The sequence below is a fragment of the Mesocricetus auratus genome, unplaced genomic scaffold, assembly GCF_017639785.1.
Source record: "Mesocricetus auratus isolate SY011 unplaced genomic scaffold, BCM_Maur_2.0 Super-Scaffold_100028, whole genome shotgun sequence".
NCBI classification, from domain to species: Eukaryota; Metazoa; Chordata; class Mammalia; order Rodentia; family Cricetidae; genus Mesocricetus; species Mesocricetus auratus.
Window position 1 is genome coordinate 3,922,844 of NW_024429209.1, and position 23,169 is coordinate 3,946,012.

The 23,169-nt window shown below is 47.6% G+C and overlaps 1 long non-coding RNA gene across 1 annotated transcript; it reads right to left on the bottom strand.

Annotated features, from left to right (window-relative positions):
• Positions 1-11,465: 11,465 nt before the first annotated feature.
• Positions 11,466-23,128, bottom strand: LOC110343650. The gene is made up of 2 exons (XR_002385948.2): positions 17,765-23,128; positions 11,466-17,027 (listed from the first exon to the last, which is right to left on the bottom strand). It is a non-coding gene; the product is annotated as an uncharacterized LOC110343650 (long non-coding RNA).
• Positions 23,129-23,169: the final 41 nt, after the last annotated feature.

The window sequence follows — 23,169 nt, forward strand, 5'->3', positions numbered from 1 at the left end:
GAGGCCAGAGTTTGATGTTAAGTGTCTCCCTCAATCACACTTTGTCTAATTTTTTGAACATAGGGTCTTTCCCTGAACCTGGAGCTCAGCCAGGATGATCCAGTCTTTGTCTTCCCACAGATAGATTTGCCTGGCTTTTTATGTGGGTCCTGGGCATCCAAGCTTGGGTCCTCATGTTGGAATGGCAGGCATATTGCCAGCCAAACCAACTCCCCAGCTCTCTATCTCCTCTCCTATTTTTTCTCCATGTACTCCCGCTGTCCTGAAACTCACAGCTGCCTTTGCCTCCTGAATGCTAGGATTCAAGGCATGTGCAACCAGGCCAGGCATGCATGCTTCATTTCTTAATGTCACCCTGCCTGCTTTGCCACCTTCCCTGAAGCCTTCTGTTCCACCTGAGTTCTCCTCCCCAGTCTCCAAGACACAAGTCCCCAATGCTTTCCTTTCCTTTTTTCTGTTTTTGCTTTTTGAGACAGGGTTTTTGTGTGTAGCTTTGGAGGCTGTCCTGGAACTCTTTGTAGACCAGGTTGGCCTTGAACTCACAGAGATCTGCCTGCCTCTGCCTCCTGAGTGCTGGGATTAAAGGCGACCCCCAAGGCCTTTCTTATTCGAGATATTCAACAGACAACTCTTTGTCCCAGACTACTCCTTCATCAAAATCTCTCTTCATATGGAAAGACAGCACTGACCAGTGGATGCCAGGGGACTTTGTCTACGACCACTGGTCTTTCCCTATCCACTCCAAAGCTTTGACCTCCCACAGGTGGCCCTACCCTTCAGTTGTGTCCAGTCCAGCTGCTATCTTTCCAGGTCTGGGTGACAGACAGGAGGCTGTTCTCTCTAAGACCTCCTGCTCCTCTTCTGTACCCACCATGATTCCCTCACCAGAAGCCCGAGGGAGGATTTCAACATGTGTATCAGACATGTCCTCATGCCTACACGCCCCATTCCAAACTAGATGACCTCCATTGCCCTGATTCCTGCTAGACACCTTCATCTTTCAGCTCTCGGGGAAGCCATTTATTCTGCTGGTTGACTAGGGTTGGTTTCCCCACCTAGACTAGAAGCTCCATGAGGGCAGAGATCTGTTTCCTTCCCTGGTCTCCCCACCAGGCTGGCTGGAGAGGCTCAAAGATCGTGTGTAGAATTGAGTTGGAAATTCAGATTCACAAGTCGCTTTCTAACTCCAAGACAATCCTGCTCTAAACTTTTCTAATGATCTGAACTTAATTATCTAAACTTCGGCACTAAGGCCGTCTTTGCCTCTGACTATCTGTCATCCTCAGGCCGTGTGGTCAGATTTCTGCTTCATCACGCCCCCGAAGCCACTCTCGCTGCGGGCTCCGATAACCCCCTAATTACCACCTCCAGTGGGTGTTTTTCCATCCCTGTCTTATTGGAATTCTCCGCAGGGTTTGATATTGTTGATCACTCCCCTTCTCGGAAGCCCTTGCTCTCTTGGTTTCCATGACAACCCCCCTCTCCTTGTTTTAAAAGCATCTCTATGACGACTTTTCCTCCCCCCTCTCATTAATCAGAGTTTCTGACTCAACCACACTTGAAATGTTAGGGTTCGATATTGTGAAGTTGTCAGCTCGACCTCAAATTAATGAACAAACCTGATGCTTTCCTAATAAAAATCTCACTAGGTTTTTTTCTAATGGTATTTAATACATTGATTCTAAAAGCCATATGGTAGGGGAAATGGGCAAAACAGCCAGGATGATGTTAAGATAGAAAAACAAGGCTGGGAACACAGTAGGAGGAAAAGGTCTGGGTTTGCCCTACTAGGCGACAGATGACAACGTGACTATGATTATAGACTGAAATGGTGCCCAGAGAGAGAACTGAAGACTTTGGTGTCAATCAGGCCCAGGAATACGTGCCAGAGTGAGGAAGGCCCTTTCATACAGTGGTCACTGGAATCTAGCTCAAAGACACTAATTCCTTAGTTCTTGGCTACATCCCTCAGGCTAGACGACCCCCCCAACCACAAAACTTGTCTGTAGGGGAACTACCCCCTTAAGACGACCCATTATTTTCTTCTGAATTGCCCTGTTGTTTAGGTTCTCTTTCCTTTTGGTCTAAAGCAGCCCAGGATGGTCTCAAATTCTCTAGCCAAGGCTGGCCTTGAACTTCTGCTCTTCCTGTCTCTTCCTTCGAGCACTGGGGTCACAGGTGTGTGCCGCCACACTCAACTTGAGTTTTCTTGTTGTGCAAGACATACATGATCTTGGATGGTGGGTGTGTTCTGAAGTGTTCATCCTATCTTTCTTGTACTCTTCTGTGTTTTTAAAATAAGTTATCAGTAAAAGCACGTGAACATGGCACAGGTGTGATGTCTACTCGAAGCTTGCAGAGTTTCTTAAAGTCTTGGTAACAGTTCCAGGACCTGCTGTCAGGTTCTGGGAAACACATCCAAAAATCACATCTCCTCTCATACACTCATTTATGCTGAATGCTTTTATTATATAGCTATATAACCCTGCATCATAGTTTTACACTGATTATATGTTAAACACTTCCCTGTGTTAGTCAACAGTCATTGTAATTATTGAGTTTAATGGCTGCTTAATAATCCAGCTAATGAATGGAACATAATTCGGTTAACCGCTCCCCTGAAGCTGGAGGCTTGACAGCTTCCTTCTCCCCTCCTCCTCTATTCTGCCTCTCTCTCTCTCTCTCTCTCTCTCTCTCTCTCTCTCTCTCTCTCTCTCTCTCTCTCTCTCTCTCTCGGCACATTTTTCTGCACACATCTCTGAGCATGGCTTCTCATTATTTTCATGGGATGAATTTCAAGCAAATGGAGTTCAGAGTCCAAAAGTCAGAATCTTCACCTACAGCAAATGGCCTCCTTCACAGCGTGCCAGCTGAGTGAGAGAGGTCTGTGGCCACAGCCGCTAGGGCTTGTGTTTGTAAAGAGCTCCTCAGATGGCCCCAGAACACCATCTCTGCATCTTCATTTACGCTGATTTTGTTATGTGTAAGCTCAACGTTTGCAACCGAATTTGCCCTTTGAACTTCATCTTTCATAAATGAACTCTTAACGCTTTTTATTGTGCCAACATTTCTTTATGAAAATCCTTTCTGCCTCTGTGAATGTTTTATTTATGAGAATTTTTGACACGCATTCCCTCTAGTCAATTATATTTGTATTTCCCAGTGCAGTTCTCTCTATGGCTGTGACAGTTACAGTGGCCTTCCCGCACCAGTTATGAACATGAGCCATTTCCACTTTGGGTGGTTATTAATGTGCTTTCTGTTTTTTCATTTAAAGCACCTGACATTGATTTAGGTACCTGGTACAAAGGGAGATAAAAATTGTAGGTATTTTGTTTCCCAAGTAGAGAAAATAATTGCACAGCTTCACTTAGTGATGAATCCTTCCATTGCTCATTAATTTGTAGAATGTCTGCACCATACATCATAGTGTTGCATACTCTGGGATTGGCTCTGGGTTTCCTAGCCCATTCCATGGAGACGGCTCTCTCTCTCTCTTAAATAATCGGTCTCTTTTACTTTATGTCATAGTATCTGTTTGCATTTAAAACACTAAACTCTCCATTTCTTATCTGATCTAACTTCCAACTTGGTGTCTCACCTTCTATTTCTCCCTGTGTTACCTTTTCACACACAGACATAGTTTTCTAGCTCCTTCTCCCCCCTGGAAGACAGATCATGCTGTTGTATTCCACAGAGATAGGCTAGGGGTGGGCCCAGCTCTCGTCACAAGCAGGGACAGGAGACACTATGTGAGTCTATCCCCGGCACTGGGATGCAGTGCTGGGCCCCCCACAACACATCACCTGCTGATCTGGAGCCGTGAGGTCCATGGGAGGCAGAGGATGTCAGCACCGTCTCATTCCTCACTCAGCTCCTACGTGCTGCTGCAGGAGGATGGGAGTGGACAGGAAGGTCTCTGCAGAGGGAACTCACAGGCTGTGAGGGAGTACCCTCTTCTTCCCAAAGGGAAGGGGCTGCCATTGATGAGGTTGCAAGGGCCCACAGGACCCAGAGTCACACTGGGAAACAAAGATGGGCAAGTGGCTTTGGGGGTGCGGGGCTCCCTGCAGGGACCATGAGGCTGAACCCAAATGGTTGAGAGTGGGTGTCTGGGGGTGCATTTGAGGAATCCAAAGAGATGTTTCCAAGCTGGGAGGAGCTGAAGAATTTCTCAGGGCAGGAGGAGTGGGTGCTGGAGTTCCCAGAGGGGCAGGTGTGCATACTGGGGAACGAGGAAAGGCTGCAGGGCGAGGGGGCATGGGACTTTGTCCTTGGGGCAAGTGAGAGGTCACTGGAGGGTGGATGTGACTCCTTAGTCATGTGTTTCCCTGTGTGGTGGAGCAAGAGGAAAGTGCGAGGCTCCTACAGTCAGGAGCCGAGGTTGTGGGAAGGGACAATACAGGATTCTTCTAGAGACAGAATTGCCAGGCCTGTCTGGGACTGAGGAGGGAACAGTCAGAGGGACCCTGAGAGCCACAGGACTAGCTCACATCCCTTTCAGCCGCCACCGCCTCTCTGCCCTGTCACCAAGTCTTTTTGAGAAGAATATATCTGAATCTCTATTTGAGACACTGGAATTGAGACAGACAATGATTATTCTGCCCCTACCTCGACAGCTGCCTGTTGCTAGGTGCCCAGAGCTATAAAGAATGGTAAGACACGACCCCAGCCACCAGACAAGAAGCAGTCACAGCTAATTAGAGCTGCAGTTAGGACCCACAGGGCAGATGAAGGCTCCCTGAGAACATGGAGATCAGGTTCCCTGCAAAAAGGAACACGATTGAATTGCTCCTTCCACCAACACAACTAATCCCCTCACCTCAACACTTAATCCCACTGCTTTGGGGCCCTTTGCTGTCTGTCCCCCACTCTGCAGGCCGGCTGGCCCAGCCTTCCCTTTCCTGGTGAGGCTGGTAAGCATGGGTGTCTTCCTGGCTCTGTAGCCCCTCCAGCCCCTTTGTCCCTCCTCTCAGCCAGATTAGGAGCTGATTGTCCCCACGCTGGGGGACTTCTGCCCTGTTCTCAGAGCGATGCAGCTAAGTTCTCCAAAGCTATGTCTTATTTTCCTCTCAGTGCTGGGCATATGGCCCACCAATGGCCACTCATCCTTCTAGAAATTCTTCCCTGATTTCTGGGATCCTACCTTTCCCTTTCTCTCAGCCTACTCTCCACATCCTGTGACATCTAAAATGCCACCTACCCCAGCCTTCTATTGTTGGGTAGCATTTCGTCTAGCCTCACAAGGCACTAAAGCTTTGTTCACTTCCAGGAGCTGGTTTCCCTAAAACAGTCCCAAGTGCTGGACCACCATCGTTTTCCACACCACCTGTCCATTTCCAGTTCCAAACTCTCCCCTGAGTGCTAGAATTTGATAGCAATTCCCTTGACATTTCAATATGACCACGTAGGCATCCCAACTCCATTCCAACAGCTCCCAGACATCCAACACCACCACTACTGTGATATGCAACATTTCCCAGACACTTCAACACCACAAAGACATCTCTGTATCTTTCAGACATCACAATATCACTGCCTAAATAGCCCTATATCTCCTACCCAGACATCTGGACATTACCGCCCAGACATTTCCAACACTACCTACACAACCTAACATCACCCAGACATCCCAACACTCCCTACACATATCAACACCCCTCAAGCTAAACTCCATTCATTTTCTAAAAATGTATTTGTGTGTATATGACCAATGAGTTTTTATGTGTACCACATATACGTCTGGTGCCCACAGAGGCCAGAGGGACTCAGACCTCCTAGGGCTAGAATTACAAACAGTTGTGAGTCATCCGATGTGGGTTCCAGGAACCCAACTCTGGTCCTCTGTGAGTGTAGCAAATGCTTTTAACCTCTGAGCCATCCCTTTAGCTCCTGTCCTTCTCCCAGCGGACTGTCTCCCTCCATTCAAATTTCTAATCTGTCCTTGTCCAGTCTGGCCTTGCCTGGTGTTCTACCTTGATGGATGGTTCCAGCACTATGGTGGGAGACACTAAGCATCCTCTTGCTCCCCCTGCTGCAGGACCTTTGTGAGGATAGATGGCCATCCTTTCTAGCTGACCCATTCTCTGTCACCAATAGCTCAATCCAAGCTGTTACCACTCTCTGACCCTCTGCAACGTCTGCTCAGATTGCTTCTTTCTCCCCTCTGACCAAATCCTGGTGGAGCAGCCAGTGTTCTTTCTGAAACAGGCACTTTTTAATGCCCACCTCTCCCTTCAAGCCCTTCAGCAGCTCTTATGGGAAGAGCAAATGGACTTCTCTGTCCTTTGGGTACTATGCCAACATGGCTTCTACCTACGTTATTCCTGCTCGGTTCTGGGAAACAGGGACCATGTTCTATGGCCTTCACAGAGCAGTGAGCCTGGTCCCTCCTGGGTGGCGAATCATGACTGGCAATGCCCACCTCTTGATAGAGACTAGTTTATGAGGAACAGATGATGCAAAACTTGTTAGTGAAAAGTAACTCCATGTGGGGCTGGACAGGTGGCTCAGTGGTTAAGAGGACTTGCTGTTCACCTAGAGGATCTGGGTTCAGTTCCCTACACCACATCTGGTGGTTCATAACTGCCTTTGACTGTGTATGCGCACGCACACACACACACACACACACACACACACACACACACACACACACACTGATCTTTTTAAATGAAATCTAGAAAGTAACTCTGGAGAAATGACTCAGCAGTTAAGAACACTTATTTCCTTCCAGCGGACCCAGGTCAATTCCCAGCACCAACATAGCTCAAACTGTCTGCAACTCAAGTTCTAGGGGATCTGACGCCCTCACATAGACATACATGTAGGTAAAACCCCAATGCGCAGGAAATGAAAATAAAATAAATAAAAAGTAACTGTGTGCTTGTATGTATTTGTCTGTTTGTCTTCTGTGAAAAGTCTCTTACTCCCTTAGAAGAGGTATGAGGAAGGGGATATAATACCTGGAGTGACTGAAGCCATGTCGTGACCTTGGGGTCTGGGATCCATAATCTGAGGTTTAGTGAAATAAAAGACCAACAGTCCACAGGTCCTTGATGATATTGAAGCTGCCCCCGGGGGTCCTCATTGTGTGATAATGAATCTTTTTGTTTTGGTTTGGTGTTTTTGAGATAAGGTTTCTCTGTAACTTTGGAGCCTGTCCTGGAACAAGCTCTGTAGACCAGGCTGACCTTGAACTCACAGAGATCTGCCTGCCTCTGCCTCCAAAGTGCTGGGATTAAGGGTTCATGCCACCATCACCCAGCTGTTTCAATGTTTCTGAGTCGGGTTTTCTGTCTTTCATCTTCCTGGTGAGTGCCTCAAGTGTGCTAGTTTTCTTCTGGTTTCTGGAAAGTGCTACATTCTTATGAAAGATCTGCTGTAGCTATTGCTTTATGAGTCCTCCTCATGTCCGGGTAGTGTCCACTCCTGACCAGGGTTACTCTCCACTGTAAGAGGTTTCCAGGTGGTGCCTGACACAGTTTGAAATGATGGAGGCCTTTACTTGCCCCACGAACCTCTGCCTCCTGCTTGGCCTGGCAGCAGCACGCAGGCAGTGGGCAGATGACATTACACTGAACACCTCCTACTGTACTGGTCATAGGCTTAGTCCCCCAAGGTCCTGTAGGAGGGATAGTTGCTGTACTCCAATGGCTTCACAGGAAACTCACTAACAGAAGGAACCATCCAGGAGAAGGATGGGGCCAAGCGTTCCAGAGATGTCAATGTGCCCAGAATGAGTGACAGGTGGAAGATATCGCACATTTAATTCTGCAAAGGTTAGAGGAGGGTGTGGGCTTTTAGAATTTGGAGAGAATGGTGTGGACTTCAAGGAAGCCACCTCACCAGGGCTATAAGCCAGGCCATTCAGCCATCTCACAACTATAGGAAGAAAGTCAGGGATCCTGCTCTACTGTCCCTGGCATTTACTGTGTTCTCCACTGGGACACAACTGGAAGCCCGAGGGCGAGGGGGAGACCGGTGGCCTTAATGTCAGCTATCTAGGCACAGCAAGGCTGCAGAAGGACACAGTGCAGCTTGGGGTTAGTGACAGACAGGCACAATGGCTGTCTGCCTACTCACTTCAGCGCACCTGTTTCCTCTTAAAAAGAAAGTCTCAGCCACAGGGCAGATTGTGAGTGTGGTGAGCCTCAATAGCCCTAATCAGGGCCAGAAAGGGCACCACAGGAACCCACTGTGCTTCCTTCCTGCCCTGAGCCATTGCCCATCTGCAATCAGCCCCCCCCCACTTCATTTCAGCCTGGTTCAGAGAATGGATGCCAGATGACTCCCAGATCTTACTTCTTGTCATCCTCTCCCTCTCTGATGGTGCCTTTCAATTCCAGGGGCACTCCTGCTTTTAGAAACCCTTGATCACCCATATTTTTCTTGCTACCACCTGATTCCTCCACCCATCTACTCCATTGCCTCTGCTAAGCCAGCTTTTAGCCCTCACCCCTCCAAACAGTTCTTGCTACAATAGCCCCTTGATTGCTGAATTCAAAGGACTTTGTTTGCTTCTTATTTTTCTGAGATCCAGGCATATATCGGTGTTGATTACTTTCTCCTTGAAACCCTTCACTACCTTGGTTGCCATGGCAACCCCCTCTCCTAGTTGTTCCTCACATCACTCAGGCCCTTCCTCTCTTTCTTCTTTGTCGCCTGTCCACACCTCCATCAGCTCCTGAAGTGGCTCTAACTCTGATTTCCCCCATCTTTCCACCCTCTCCCTGGTGAGCCCACTCATTCCCAGATTCTCCCCTTCCAACTTCCATGCCTGGGTGGTCCTTTCTAGAACCCAGCTGGGACACCACACCTACTGGCCACCTAGCTGTGCCCCTGTCCTAGCTCTGCCTGACACTAAGCCCACTGTTGCCTTCCTCCAACTGACCCATGTTCTGGACCTTAGCACCTTCCACTGCCCACCAATGGCCTCACTGAGAGAGAAGAATCACCATCGGCCCCGCCCTCTTACCACAATAGTTAACAGCTGGGGAACGTTGTTGACTCTGTCCTCTGAATTGGTCCTCTTACCTAGAGACTGCCATCTTCAAGTATGGTGTTCCCATCTGCCACCACAGCCATCTTCCAAAACCACATACCTGTCACTATGGTGTGGAACCCTCATGGGTCCACTGACTGGAGGACAGTGACCAGAAGTCTTCACGTGGTGCCGTGAGACCCTGCAGGGCCTGGGCTCTGCCCTTTGAGTCCATGAATTTGGTTCTCTTCCCCCCACTTTCCAGGACCATGGCAGTCTCTCAAGTTCTCTTGTTCCTACAGCATAGAATGTGTTGGTCCCTCTGCTTACAGTGGCTTTCCAGCCCCCTTTACCTTACACCTATCTGCTCATTTTAAAGGAGACAGACCAGTGGTCTAACCTCTTCTGGAATGGTCTGTGTCATATAAATGCTCTACTATTGCAGTTCCCATACTGTAATGGTCTACTTAGGTGCTGTGTGGTGTACTACTATTTTATGTATTACTTGATGGTCAGTCTGCTCCTTGTCTTTTTTTTTGCTTTGTGTAACAAGCTACCCCAAACTTCCATGGCCTGGAAGTGTAGCTTATGTCTAAAGGCTCTGGGGCTTCCATAGCTGAGCGGAGTGTCAGTTGCAGTTAGACGACTGCAGGGCTGCAGTCCTCTGAAAGCTTACTAGGGCTTAGTGTCCGAGAGGTTCAGCAGGACCAGGCACACTATGGGCTGCCTCTGCATAGATGCAGCATGGTCTGATTTCACAGCACACAGCTGCCCCGAACCACGTGGGCTCTAAAATCAAGTTGCTTCTTATGACCCCATGTCACCAGCCCCAGAACATCCTTTCTACCACATTGTGTTGGCCAAAGGGGCCACTAAAGCCAGTCTAGTTCACCAAGGAGAACTTTCCCAATGGTGGATGTTGACAAATATAATGTGGGCAGGAAGGGACAGTGGACACCTCTACAGACTGGACAGTGGGGTCTCGCATTCTCTCCTGACTTGGGCAGGGCTTGGGGGAGGACATAGGTGTCACAGCAACTCCAAACTCTTGAAACCCACAGCAGGGAAGGCACTGGTTAGTGGCTGGGTGTTAGGAGGAAATCAAAGGTACAGAGCCCACAGAGATTCTCAGTCAGCAAAGAGCATACTGTAGACTTGACCTGAGTGAATCCCCAGTACCAACCCAGTGCTGGGGAGGGGAAACAGGAAGATCGTTGTGGTTCACTGGCCAGTTGGCCTCGCCGAATTGGTGAGCTCTGGGTGTCAGTGAGAGACCCTGTATCAAAAAAATTAAACAAAACACAAACAAACCCAAACAAACAAAAACCAATGTGGGTGGCTCCCAAAGAACGCTGCCTCACGTTAACCAAGTTAATTTTAAAAAGGGAAACACATGGCAACCTCTCTGCCTATACGGAAATGTTTGAACCGTCAGAGGGCAAGGAACCCTACCGAGACACGAGGAACTGATGTCGCTCTTCTCAGGGCAGGACTGCCAACAGATGACCAAAGGCTTCTAGCATGGACTGGTGAGACCAAGGGCCCCGATGGAAGACCGTGACTGGTGATGATGTTCTCCCAGCAAGTAAACAATCAGGAGGATAGTGGGTGAGGACTGCCTCTGGTCAGGATGAGTAGTTAGCAGGGGTGCCTCAGATCAGGGGAACAGCAGTCACTGGTCAGATGTATGCCCACGGGGCCAGGACAACAGAAGCTCACGGATGGGGAGAAAGGCAGGTGTGGTGGGGAGACACTGGAATTGGAAGGAGGATATGCGTGGGAACTCTGGCTAGTTTTTGAAGCAGCTAAGTGTGTGCTCTTGAGGAGAAAGGGGTGAGGTGGGCGGTGAGCCCGAGCCAAGGCGCACTCTTGGGGGAGGCTCCATTTTGTGGCCGCTCCTGGGCCACCTTCCACCTTCCATTCTCCCTCTGTACAGCTAGCTCAGGGCCTCCATCCTCCATCTGCACTGGAACTCACCTTCTATTATGTAGCCTGCCTTTGCCGACCATCACTGACCAGACGGGTGGATTTGAGCTGCTTCATGGGGGCACTGGCTCAGAATTCTGGGACTCGCACCTGACACTGGCACACTTGTGTGGTGCCAACCCTGAGCTAAGCATTTTTAGGCACTGTCCCCTGGGTCCTATGACATGTGGGGGTGGGTATTTCTTGTTTTAAATAGGGTCTCACTATGGAACCCACGTTGGTCTCCAACTCACATCTCCTGCCTCAGTCCCCCAAGCATCTTGTTGCCTTGAAGGTCATGATCTTGAGCGGTGTGAAACACCGGCATCCACCAAGTCAATCATTGCTATGAAGGGAGAAGCAGAGAGCCCGAGGAAGAGGGCTGGCCGGGAATGTGCGGCAGGAAAGGAAACCCTTCAGACCCTCAGCCTCCACTCCTTAAGGCGGCCACACCCACCCAGCTTTAAAACTTCAGGGTTAGGGGAGGTGCTTTCCACAGAACATCACATCTAAGAGCAGCTAGCAGCAAGAACATTTATTCAAGTGTGAACAATCCACAAGTCAGTGGTCGCAGGAACGCCGGCCCAGTCTCAGCAGTCTCGTCCCCTCCTCATGGCAGGATGGCTGTCAGAGTTCCAAGTTTTATGTTTTCACCCAGCAGCACCTAGACAGAGAGGGGAGGGGAAGGCCAGGAAAGCCACCAGCGGGGCCCTGAAGCCGCCCTTCTAAGTCCCGTGACACTGAAATGGGCTCGCAGGAGGTCTCAGAACTGCATCTGCTATATCTTTTTCTTATCTCTAAGACCTCTTATGTCCCACAGACTAAGCTTCGGGCCTTTGGAAAGTACTCCCTGACAGCCCCATGCCAACAGCAGGGTTTAAAGTTCGATTTTGGTTATCCGACTGGATGGAACCTATCTGCCCCTTCCTTCCTCCGTCCACCATGTGTCCGCAGCTGCTCAGTCTTCCCTGCAGCTGCCTCCTTCCCCCACTGCCACATTAGGGTGTGTGACAATACTGACATTACATTCTGCAGCCTTAATAATGTTCACCCAGGGTAAAAACTGCGTATGGATGGTAAAATTCTGTATCTCCTGTGGGTGTGTAGATACATATTTACGAGTTTTTAGAAAGGTCCAAAAAAGGACACACCAAGCCCATCACAGTGGCTCCCACTGGGGAAGGGGAAGAAGAATGGGATGGAAGCAGGTGGCCAGAAGGGACTCCAGCTGCAGCAGCGGTGCTCTGGCTCTTAAAAAGAAGGATGTATTCAGGTTTCGCTTGTGTCATTAAACTTTAATTTGAAAAAATTCCCATTCATTTTCAGCCAATTACGCCGGCTCTGTGCTCAACTGTGCTTGCGTGTTTGTGCCCAGGGAGGAAGAACGTTTACTTTGTGTGTGTCTGTGAATGAAGTGCAGCGATTAGAAAGTAGATTAAAAAGAAATGTAGCAAACAAAAGCCAAACAAAACAGGAGAGGGGGCAGTGAAAACTCATTCACAACAATAATGGAAACCAAAGAACTAAATCCATGAGGGAAGCCACAAGTTTCTTAGCAGAAACCTGGGTGTGTGGAAGATGTGACAGACAAACAGAGTTCTGCCTGGCTCCTGCAGTGAATGGCAGAGTATTGTACTGATGTCAGCTTCCCCCGAATTAATCTCTGAATCCACAGTATTTGACAAGCAGCTTAAAAACCTGTGTGGAGGAGCAAGCTGGGCTGTATATCAAAAGGTGGTAAAAAGCAATGGCAAATTAAAGTCTGGTGCTGACAGGAATAAACAAATTAGTTAAAAAACAAAAACAAAAACAAAAACAAAAACAAAAACAAAAAAAGCCAGGGGCCTTGAAACCGCATAGCAATGGGGCCTCAGTCTAGAGGAAGGACACTTCAGAGTGGCAGAGAAAGGATGAGGAGCCGATCCATTCTATTGTGTTCTGATAATTGGCTGTCCGTTTTGAGAAAGGTTAGATGCTGTCTCAATTCAATCAGAGAAATATATTCCAGATGCAAGAAAGAGCCAAGAACAAAAACTGTGAAACCATTAGGAAACAATAAAGGTTCCATCTAAACCAAACATGAAATATATTAAAAAAGGAATAAAGGAGATTGGGGAAATGTATTAGATCAAAATTGGTAACTTCTGTCTAACACAGGATTCTACAAAGAGCTGAGAGCCAGAAAAAATATTTGTCCAAAAGGCACAAAAATATACTATCCAGATTACACCGGGATGTTCTACAGGTCAATGAAGAGCCTAATGCAAAAACAGGCAGTGGGAATAATACAAACACTCAATGTACACAAGAAAAACTTTCTGGCAAACAGCAAAATACAAATTTAAAAAGGGATTTATCTTTTTCAGTTATCCTATTGGCAAACACTGAGAACTGCTCATGGTGTGGGGATTAAAGTCAGCCTCTGGCTAGATGCTTGCATGGTAAAGAAACCATGGAGGGCACCAGTGAAGTCTGCTAAAACTGAAAATGTGCAGACCCAGCATCCTACCTCTTCATCATTGCCAAGTTAGAAGGCTGCTCACAACAGAGTAGAGACAAAGAACCGACTAAATATTGGTGGAGCCTGGAGACGGAGAACGAGAACGGAGGGAACCAGTGTTCTGCTGTGTTAAAGGACATGAGCTTTAGGAATCAGCATGGCTGTGCTGTAAAGATTCTACAGTGAGTCAAGATGCAGCCTCCGGCAAGCTTGCACCAGCATGGATTTCACACACACACACAGAAGCAGACACACAGAGCTCTGGAGGGGATGGGGTACAGGACTTTGGTAGAGGTGACAGCAGCTGGGTTCATGTAATTCCACCTCTAAATGGAACAATGTATTCATGCTTTGCTTGTTTAATTAAAGTGCAATTTGGAACGATTCTAATTTGTTTTCGGCCAATTATACCGGCTCTGTGTTCGGCGTGCTCGTGCGTTTGTGCCCAGGGAGGAAGAACGTTTACTGTGTGTGTCTGCAGAGCAAGCTCCCTGATTAGTGCAAGGCTGAGATGGGGACCACGGGTCAGGCAAACAGAAGCAGGGGGCTGCTAGCAAAACCTTGAGGACCCAAGAATAAATATGAAGTCGGCAAGACTGTCACCAGAGGAAAACACCAAACTTCTAAAAGGCAGGAAAATGACTGGACTGGGAGCACTGTATGTGCTACAGGATAAAGATGTCCATTTCTCTCAGATTTAGCCACAGATTCCCTAAAACTCCCAGCAAGGTTTTAAAGCTTGACCAACTGGTTCAAAAATGTAAACTGTTGTAACAATATACAAGACCAAGACGATGCCACAAAACAAGAGAGTGGATTGCTTTCACTGTTATCAAAGCAACTGTAGGGAGCACATGGATGACTGGAGAGAAAGAGCCTGTGTTGGACACAGCTGGGAGCTGTGTCGAACAAAGGGAATAAACCAAAATCACCAGAGGAAATGACAGCACGCCAATAAGTTGTATTGGAAAACTTAGTCATCCATTTTGAAGTGTATCAAAACTAAGCACCGATGCCACACTCTAATGAGCCTCGCCTGCGGTCACGTGTCAAATGTGAGAGCTAGAAAACAGTATGATGCAAATGTAAGAAAAGCAGCAGGAAATTTTCAGAGGAAAAAAGTCAGAAAATATTTGAGAGGCTGGTGACGGGGAGGCCTTCAGAAGGCAAGGTAAGAGGCTAAGTTTGGCTGGACATGAGGGCCTGCAGTTCTAACCCTTGAGTTGAAGGTCAACCTTGGTTACACAGTGAGTTTGAGACTAGCCTGGGCTACATGAAATCTTGCTTCAAAATTCATAGACAGTGGCCAGCCTAGGTCCTGGAGAATGTTTCTAGAACCTGTGCATTGGTGTTCTCTGCTGTGCTCTTCCTGAATGAGGGAAAACTAACTTCAGGGTGATGTTTGGAAGGGAAAACAGAACACAGACAAGTATGACCCAGGTAGGCAGTAAATGAGAAGAGTACCGTGTAACACCCATGACCGGGCTACATTTGTTCTGGATACCCTCACCATTGCTAAGATGTGTGCTACTCTGAAAAGAAATCCCTGAAGCTCTCAACAGAGGCTTCCTGGAGGAGAGGCCTCAATCTCAGGTGGCAGACACAGCAGTTGGGTCCACGCTGTCCCACCTCTAAATGGGAGAATGTATTCATGCTTTGCTTGCTTAATTAAAGTGTAATTTGGAACGATTCTAATTTGTTTTCGGCCAATTATACCGGCTCTGTGTTCGGCGGTGCTCGTGCGTTTGTGCCCAGGGAGGAAGAACGTTTACTGTGTGTGTCTGCAGAGCAAGCTCCCTGATTAGTGCAAGGCTGAGATGTGGACCACGGGTCAGGCAAACAGAAGCACAGGGGACCCGCCATCCAGAGCTGCCGGAAAACCCTGTCAAAGGGCTGAGGGTGAAATCCACCAAGAAACAAAATGCAGGATGACCCAGAGAAAGCAGCCATCTCCTCCAGAGGGACAAGATGCCCTGGGCTGGGAGGGTACCATGAGCACTTGGGAAAGAGAGGCTGATTTCTCTTAGATTTGTCCGTGAATTCAGTATAACTCCAATAAAATTTCCCAGCAAAAATTCTCTTGAAAATTGATATATTTTAAAATTCATATGGTAGGACTAACGTACAAGGATGACCAAAGCAATTCTGCACATCAGAGAAGGAGTTGGTTCTGCTCTTATCACAGCTCAGCAGCAGCCTGGGAGGAGACAGACACCTCAGACCAGGGAAGGTCTTATAGTGTGGTGGGGTGCACTCCCACAGTGTGGTGGGGTGCACTCCCACAGTGTGGTGGGGTACACTCACACAGTGTGGTGGGGTGGCGCTAGGTAAAGGGAGCAGGCTTAGATGACACCGTCTACATTCCACAAAATAGTAGGGTGGTGACATTAGACAATAAGAATCATGCATATGGAATTTATTCTTTATACATAACAAAATATAATTTAAAAATTATATATAAACATAAATATATATGTTAACTATAAATGCCAGAGAAGAAAATACAGTAAAAATGCCTTGAATTTAATATAAAGAAGACTTGTTCTTTTTTGTTCTTTAGACAGGGTTTCTTTGTGCAGCTTTGGCTATCCTAGGCTTTATAGGCCAGGCTAGCCTTGAACTCTCAGAGATGTGGCTGCCTCTGCCTCCCAAGTACTGGGGTTAAAGGCATATGCCATCACTGCCCTGATAAAGGTTTTTTAGGATTGCCAAAAGAAAGTGTAAAAGTAAAACCAACAGATGACTATATCAAAACTTAAATTTTTCTAAAAGCAATTCAACTAAATGTCAAAAGAATCACAATGTAGAAAAATGTCATTAACAACAAAGCATTAGTATATAAAAGCATGAAGTAGATGAAGAACCAAAAACCAATGAAAGATGAAATATCTTTAAAAAAGAAAGACAAGAAATGGGCAGGAAGTGACATCATAGCTATAATCCCAGTACTCAGCAGACTGAGACTGGAGGATTCCGAGTTTGAGGCTAGAAAGGAATCCACAGTGAGACAATGGAAGAAAGGGAGACAGGGAGAAAGATGGGACGGAGGGAGGGAAGGAAAGGAAGGGAGAGAGAGGGAGGCAGGCAGGCAGGCAGAGGGAGAGGAGCAAGAAGGACTTGGGTATACAGTCCAGAGGTAAACAGAGGCTTCGGCTGTGGCACAGCACAGGGAATGTTAACCCATGACAGTATCTGAACCCATCCAATTGGTGAAGATGTTAAAGGTGGAGGCGTTCTGGCAGGAGATCGAACCGGGTACTTTGGAGAAGACTGTGGCTGTTTTTATGTGAATTCAGAGTGTGTCTTCGTATGGCCCAACAGTTCCAAGTACTTGTCCTCCAGAAATACTTGTATGTGGGAAAAAGGAGACTAAGGCAAGGGTGGGTGCCCTCAGTGTTTGTGTGAACGCCACCAAAGGCATTTTCCAGTCAATCAGCAGGAAACAACTAAACAGAAGGTGATCTGCTTTGTGTGTGGCCAGCTGAGCGGAGCACTGGAGTGAATGGAGGTGCAGACGGCCACTTGAGGCGAATCCTGTAGGGCACACAGCTCAGAAGCACTTCCAATGTGGACATCACCTGCCTATGCAGACAGACAAAGCAAAACGACAGAGACATGTTGGAAAGGGCACAGGCACTAGACCAACAGGGGCACTAATAGCAGCTCACTCTCCCTGAAGGTACAAGGGCCTGAGGCAGAGGCCAAGGGCCAAGTAGGGATGCCCCATCTGTAATGTGTCTATATTTAAAAAAACATGTATTCCTGCTTTACTTGTATAATTGAAATTTAATTCAAACATTCAAATTCATTCCTTGCTAATTAGCTCAGATTTGCATGTGTGCTGTGCTCTCATTTGTCTGTCCAGGGACAAAGCACGTTCATTTGGTGTATGTCTGTGAATGCTGCATAGTGATTAGTAAATTGATTAAAATTTGGAAAGTGTGATGAAAAACTGGGCAAGTTCTTCTGTTCATGGAAGCAACAAAACTAATAAGGTGTTCAGGAGTCAAGCCATTAAGGAATGTGGAGGACGTCTGCGACCTGTGGGGCCAGCTTTTATTAGAAGGCATTAAAAGCAAAGCAAAACCAAACCAAACAAGGGAGATTGACCACGGGAGACAGACGGCGCCGCAGTCGCAGATGGGAGAAGCTGATGGCATCCTAATGATGCTATTTTTCCCTCCAATGCAGTCTCCCTTAATAAGATCTTTTTTTCCCATGGAACTTTGACAAGCTAATTATAAGATACATAAAAGTAAACCAGCAATATAACAAGGTAATTTTTAAAAAAGAATAGAGGGCAGGGTAAGGGTACTTACCGTATCAGGTACTGAGACACTATTCAAAGCTTTGCTCATTAAAACACAGCCTTGGCTCACAGAATCACACAAGAGATGAGCAGCGTGAAGAGGCTATCACAGGATCCAGGAGGGAAGTCAGGCAGGGCTGTGGGGAGAGGTGTTCAGCAAGCTTCCTGTCTGCCCCACTCCATCTGTCACATCACATGTAAAAATGAGCACGAAGCACAGCAATGACACTGGGGTCTGCCTGCCACTGGGGAGGGCCTGCTCTCTAGAGCACACTAGACAGTGAGATGGGACCCCGGGTCACGTTCAGAGTGGCCAGGGCTCCAGAGAGACCAGCTTTCTTATATCTACTGCTTGGGGCTGCCAGCCTCAACTTCCCAGCCTGCTGTCTTCTTTTCTCTGCTCTTAGTCCCTTAGACTGGTCCTACCACGTTGGCTGGAAGTCTACAGTAATTCTTGTCGCTAGTGTGGTGCTGGCATGATCAGGTGTGTCTTCTCATTCCCTCCTGGAGATAACACAGAGCACCATCTTGTTGGGGAGAGGAAGTTCATGTGAGGTGGGGGTGTGAACCTAGAACTCATGAGGGTGTGTGAGGCAGACTCTACTTTGTCTCCACCCAGTCACCCAAATGTCTGCCTCCCTACATTTAACTGCTCCAATTCCCCTTTATTGTGCTGCAACAGTCATACTTTTTGGTTGAAGCAAGAATATGTGTTGATTTTTGTAATTCCAGTCCAAGGCAGAAGATACTGGCTTGGCACCTATAAACAGTTCAGTCTATTGCACACAAAATATTAAGACATGGTCCCAGCCACAAAACAAGATCAAACTGGTGCTAATTAGGCATGCAGGTAGGATATAGGGCAGATAAAAGCTCCCAAAAGAACATGGGATCATGTTGCTCTCTAAAAGGTAAATAATTGAGTTTTACCCACATTTGGTCATATACACATTATTGCCCCAAACTAATTTGTCTTCCTCTGCACTTGATCCCAGCCCCTTTGGGAGCTTATTTCACATAATTGTCTCCATCCCTAATTGTTCAATTACTCTGGCTCCACAGCCCAGAATATCCACACAGCAGCACTGCTCTTTCCTTCAAGGTTAATATGAAAAAGGTCAGGGCTCTGTTTGTTCCTTTCTTTCCTCCAGCTCCTCACCGTCTGCCTCTAGACTCTGCTTCTGTCCTTCCTGGAGTAGGCCTCTGGCACAGGGTTACCTGTGACCCAGAATTTTCAGTCTGGAGGATGTTTCTATCAGAGCCCCGTCAGTATGGGGCCCTGTACACTGAAAAGCACGACTGAGTCTGTCTTTCTCCTCTACTGCTCCAGAAGCCCCAACTGCTCTGTTGCCCCAAAGAGCCCACAGTGTTAGGCACCCTGCTGGGTGCACAGCAGAGGCACACGGGAGGTGTGGCTGTCTATACTAGTTAGTGAACAATGTGCTCATCCTTCCTAGCTCACCCTCTCCAACTCTTCCTTTCTGACTCCTTAAAGGACTTAGTGAGTCTCGTGCCCCCCTTGATGTCAGCATCACTCTCCTTTATATTCCTACAACTCTGTCTCCTGAGTGCTGGGATTAAAGGCGTGTGCCACCACTGCCCGACTTCCAAAAGCTCTTAAGGCCAGCTAATCCTGAAAGCCAAAGAGGAAATTTCTGTCTTCATCTGATTGGAATTCACTGCCACATTTGACAATGTTGATTACTTTCTCCTTGAAACTCCTTACTACCTTGGTTGCCATGGCAACTCCCTCTCCTAGTTGTTTGTAGCATCTCCCAGGTCTTTCCTTTTCTGCCACCTCCATCAGCTCCTTGAATGTTCCTAGCCCTGGTCCCGACCCAGGCCTGCGCTTCTTCTCCACATGCTTCCTAACAGTCGTTTTCTTTGGGTCCCCATTACAGAGTGGCAATGACTCCAGGCCCATTGTGCTTTTCTTCAGCCCACAACCTAGGACTCAGGTGTCTGCCAGGCCCACACCTGTCTGTGTACCCTGGTCACATGTGAGCTACTTTTATGTCTCTGACTGTCTTACAATACCGTGTTTCCCCAATCCAGAAGCTTGCCACCCATCAGGGCTGCACTCAAGACACCAGGGCTACTCCAGGCCTGACTTAGTAAGTGTCTGTGCACACATATGTAAGTGCATGCCAGAGTCTATGTGTATGTGTGTAGTGCAGGAGCCTGAAGAGGTCAGAAGACCAGCATGGCATGGGTACTAGGAAAGAAACTTGGGTACTCTGCAAGAGTATGAGTTCTTAACCATGGAACCACCTCTCCAGTCCCAGCCTGACCTCTTAACAGCCAACCATTCTAAGTACTTCTGATTTCTATCTACCATGAGGTTCTACTAATCCATTCCTCTATAGCCCTACTGGTCTAGTTGAGAGCTGTCTCCCATACAGTCTCCTTCCTCTGGAGAGGCCAGATGCTTAAAGGAGACGGGGATCTGTGGATTTCTAGCATCCCTCACTCCTCACACAGTTCTAACACCTATGAGACCTCCTGGTAGGAATTCTCACGTAGCTGAGGTGGAACCTGGGTTGCTCTACTACGCAGGAGACACACTACCCAGTCCCATAAGGCATGGCATGAGTCTCATGCTCAGGCAGTTAAACCATGGCTCACCTGACCTTGACTTCTGTGCATGTCTGGAAGAAATAGTTACAGTTCAGTATATGCTGTCTAGGAGAGACCAAAGAACTCAAGACTGTGCCTTCATCACCATCCCCTGTACTTCTTAACATTTATTTTTGTTTTGCTGTTTCCTTCCCTAAGAAAGGCTGCCTTACTACATGCAGGCTGAGGGGCTGTAACCATAGATAAACAGTGGCCATGACCCCGTGGCATACACTATGAGGGGTTGAGCTCACACTGAGGCCAGGGAGCATTCTGAGATCTAGATAGAGAAACCATGACTGCTATGCTCATTTCCTGTATAACAGAAATCTTTCTGAGAAGAAGAATATATCTGAATCTCCATTTGAGACACTGGAATTGAGACAGACAATGATTATTCTGCCCCTACCTCGACAGCTGCCTGTTGCTAGGTGCCCAGAGCTATAAAGAATGCTAAGACACGACCCCAGCCACCAGACAAGAAGCAGTCACAGCTAATTAGAGCTGCAGTTAGGACCCACAGGGCAGATGAAGGCTCCCTGAGAACATGGAGATCAGGTTCCCTGCAAAAAGGAACACGATTGAATTGCTCCTTCCACCAACACAACTAATCCCCTCACCTCAACACTTAATCCCACTGCTTTGGGGCCCTTTGCTGTCTGTCCCCCACTCTGCAGGCCGGCTGGCCCAGCCTTCCCTTTCCTGGTGAGGCTGGTAAGCATGGGTGTCTTCCTGGCTCTGTAGCCCCTCCAGCCCCTTTGTCCCTCCTCTCAGCCAGATTAGGAGCTGATTGTCCCCACGCTGGGGGACTTCTGCCCTGTTCTCAGAGCGATGCAGCAAACTCTTTGCTGGTTTCTGAAACCTATGTGCTGTTGTGGTTCTTCCAATGGCACCTTCTCAGTCTCCTCGGCAGGGCGCATGGAATGCTAGTCACAGATCAGTTGGGCTTGGTTCCTATGACTCTGTCTGCACCTTTGTGAAAGTACACTTGCATATGTAGTAGACGCTTATGTGTGTCCATGAGCATGTGTGTGTCAAGCCACAGGTTGACATCAGATGTCTTCATCACTTTCCACTTCATTTTCTGAGATGGGATCTTTTGGCTGGAGCTCAAAATTTGCTAGACTGAGCTCAGCAAACCTAACTGATCCTCTCTAGTCATTCAGTGTGTGCTGCTAATATCTATCTTTGTCTTTTATACAGAGCTGGGGATTGAGCTCAGGTCCTAATGCTTACATAGCAAGCTTATCAACCTAGTCACCTGAGTTGTATGCTCTGAGGTGGGTTTAGAATACAGCTTTTCTTGTACCAAACAACAGATCAACAATTGGAACGTTGGCTTTGGACAAGTCTTCTCTTGCTCCAGCTATGAGGTCAGCTATTTCTGACCGACGACGACGGCGTCTGGAGGTATGTTCTCAAAGAATGTGCCACCTGGGCAGAGAACCAGAGGATTACAGGAAGGTCTTACTGGAAACAATAACAATGAAAACAGGACAGTATTTCAAGGTGAGAAATCCATTGAAACTCTGCCAAGTGAGTGTGTGGAGTGACGGCTCACCTACTTTGCCAATATAGATGGACCCATCTAGTTGGTATCCACCAATATGTAGGCATCCAATCCTGCAAGGAAACGTTACTCAGGGGCCACAGAGTTGTCAACCCCACCCTCTCCCTCACCTGTACCGACCTACCTGAGTGGTCTGCCAAGACATTTCACCACAAGCAGCAGAATCATCTCAGCCAGTTCCTGGCAAGTTCTTGGGTTACAGCCATCTTGATTCCCTCCATGCTCCAAAATGTGGAGTTAATGAAGTCTGGGGTCTCCATTCCCCATCAGCACTGTCACACCTTGGGGCACCTGAAGATGTGATGCTAGCACTGAAAAGGAACTCGGGATAATCTAGTTCTGCTGCCTCCCTCTGCACATGGGGAGACAGACCTGGTGAGTGCAGGTAACTCCCAGAAGTCAGTGAAGAAGCGTTCTCACTGGGGAAATCAGGATGGGGACTTTGCCTAGCTAATCTTGATTGAAACAGTACAGGAGTTGGAGTGATGGTTCAGCAGTTAAGAGCAGTGGCTGACCTGGGTTCAGTTCCTGACAACCAGATGGCATCTCACAATTGTCTGTAACTCTAGTTCCAAGGGATCCTATCTTTTGGCCTCCATGGGTACCAGGTACACATATGGTGCACTTACATACATGTAGGCAAAACAGTTCTACACATAAAATAAACTTTTAAAACAAAACAAACAACAAAAACAAACAAAATAATGGAGCTATGGGTTTTGAGACTTAGGTAGTAAATTTTATCTATCCAGGGAAGTGGCACTCTGTGTGAAAGGGACGATATGATCAGAGGACAGGCTATTTTTGCTAGGCCTTGTTGGAGGTCCCTTATGTGACATCTGGATAACTGAGAACCTTAGGTGATGAAAACAAACTCATCCAAGACTGGGAGAGTCTCACTAGGGGATCCCAAGTCTTAGGAATCACAAGGGCAGAAGACACCAAAACACCATGCAGACCTGTGATCAAGGGAGGGTGGTCTTCATAGTCTTGACCACTGCATGCATCAATCTGAACAGCCCAGGCAGTCCCACCTAGCTGGCCAATGGATGGGACCCCTGGTTCCCTTCCATCAGCAGCAGCTTAACACTGATAGTTCAATTGATTGTATACTATTTATTTGAGATAGGGTTTCATGTAGCCCACACTGGCCTCTTTCTTCTCTCTCTCTCTCTCTCTCTCTCTCTCTCTCTCTCTCTCTCTCTCTCTCTCTCTCTCTCTCTCTCCCT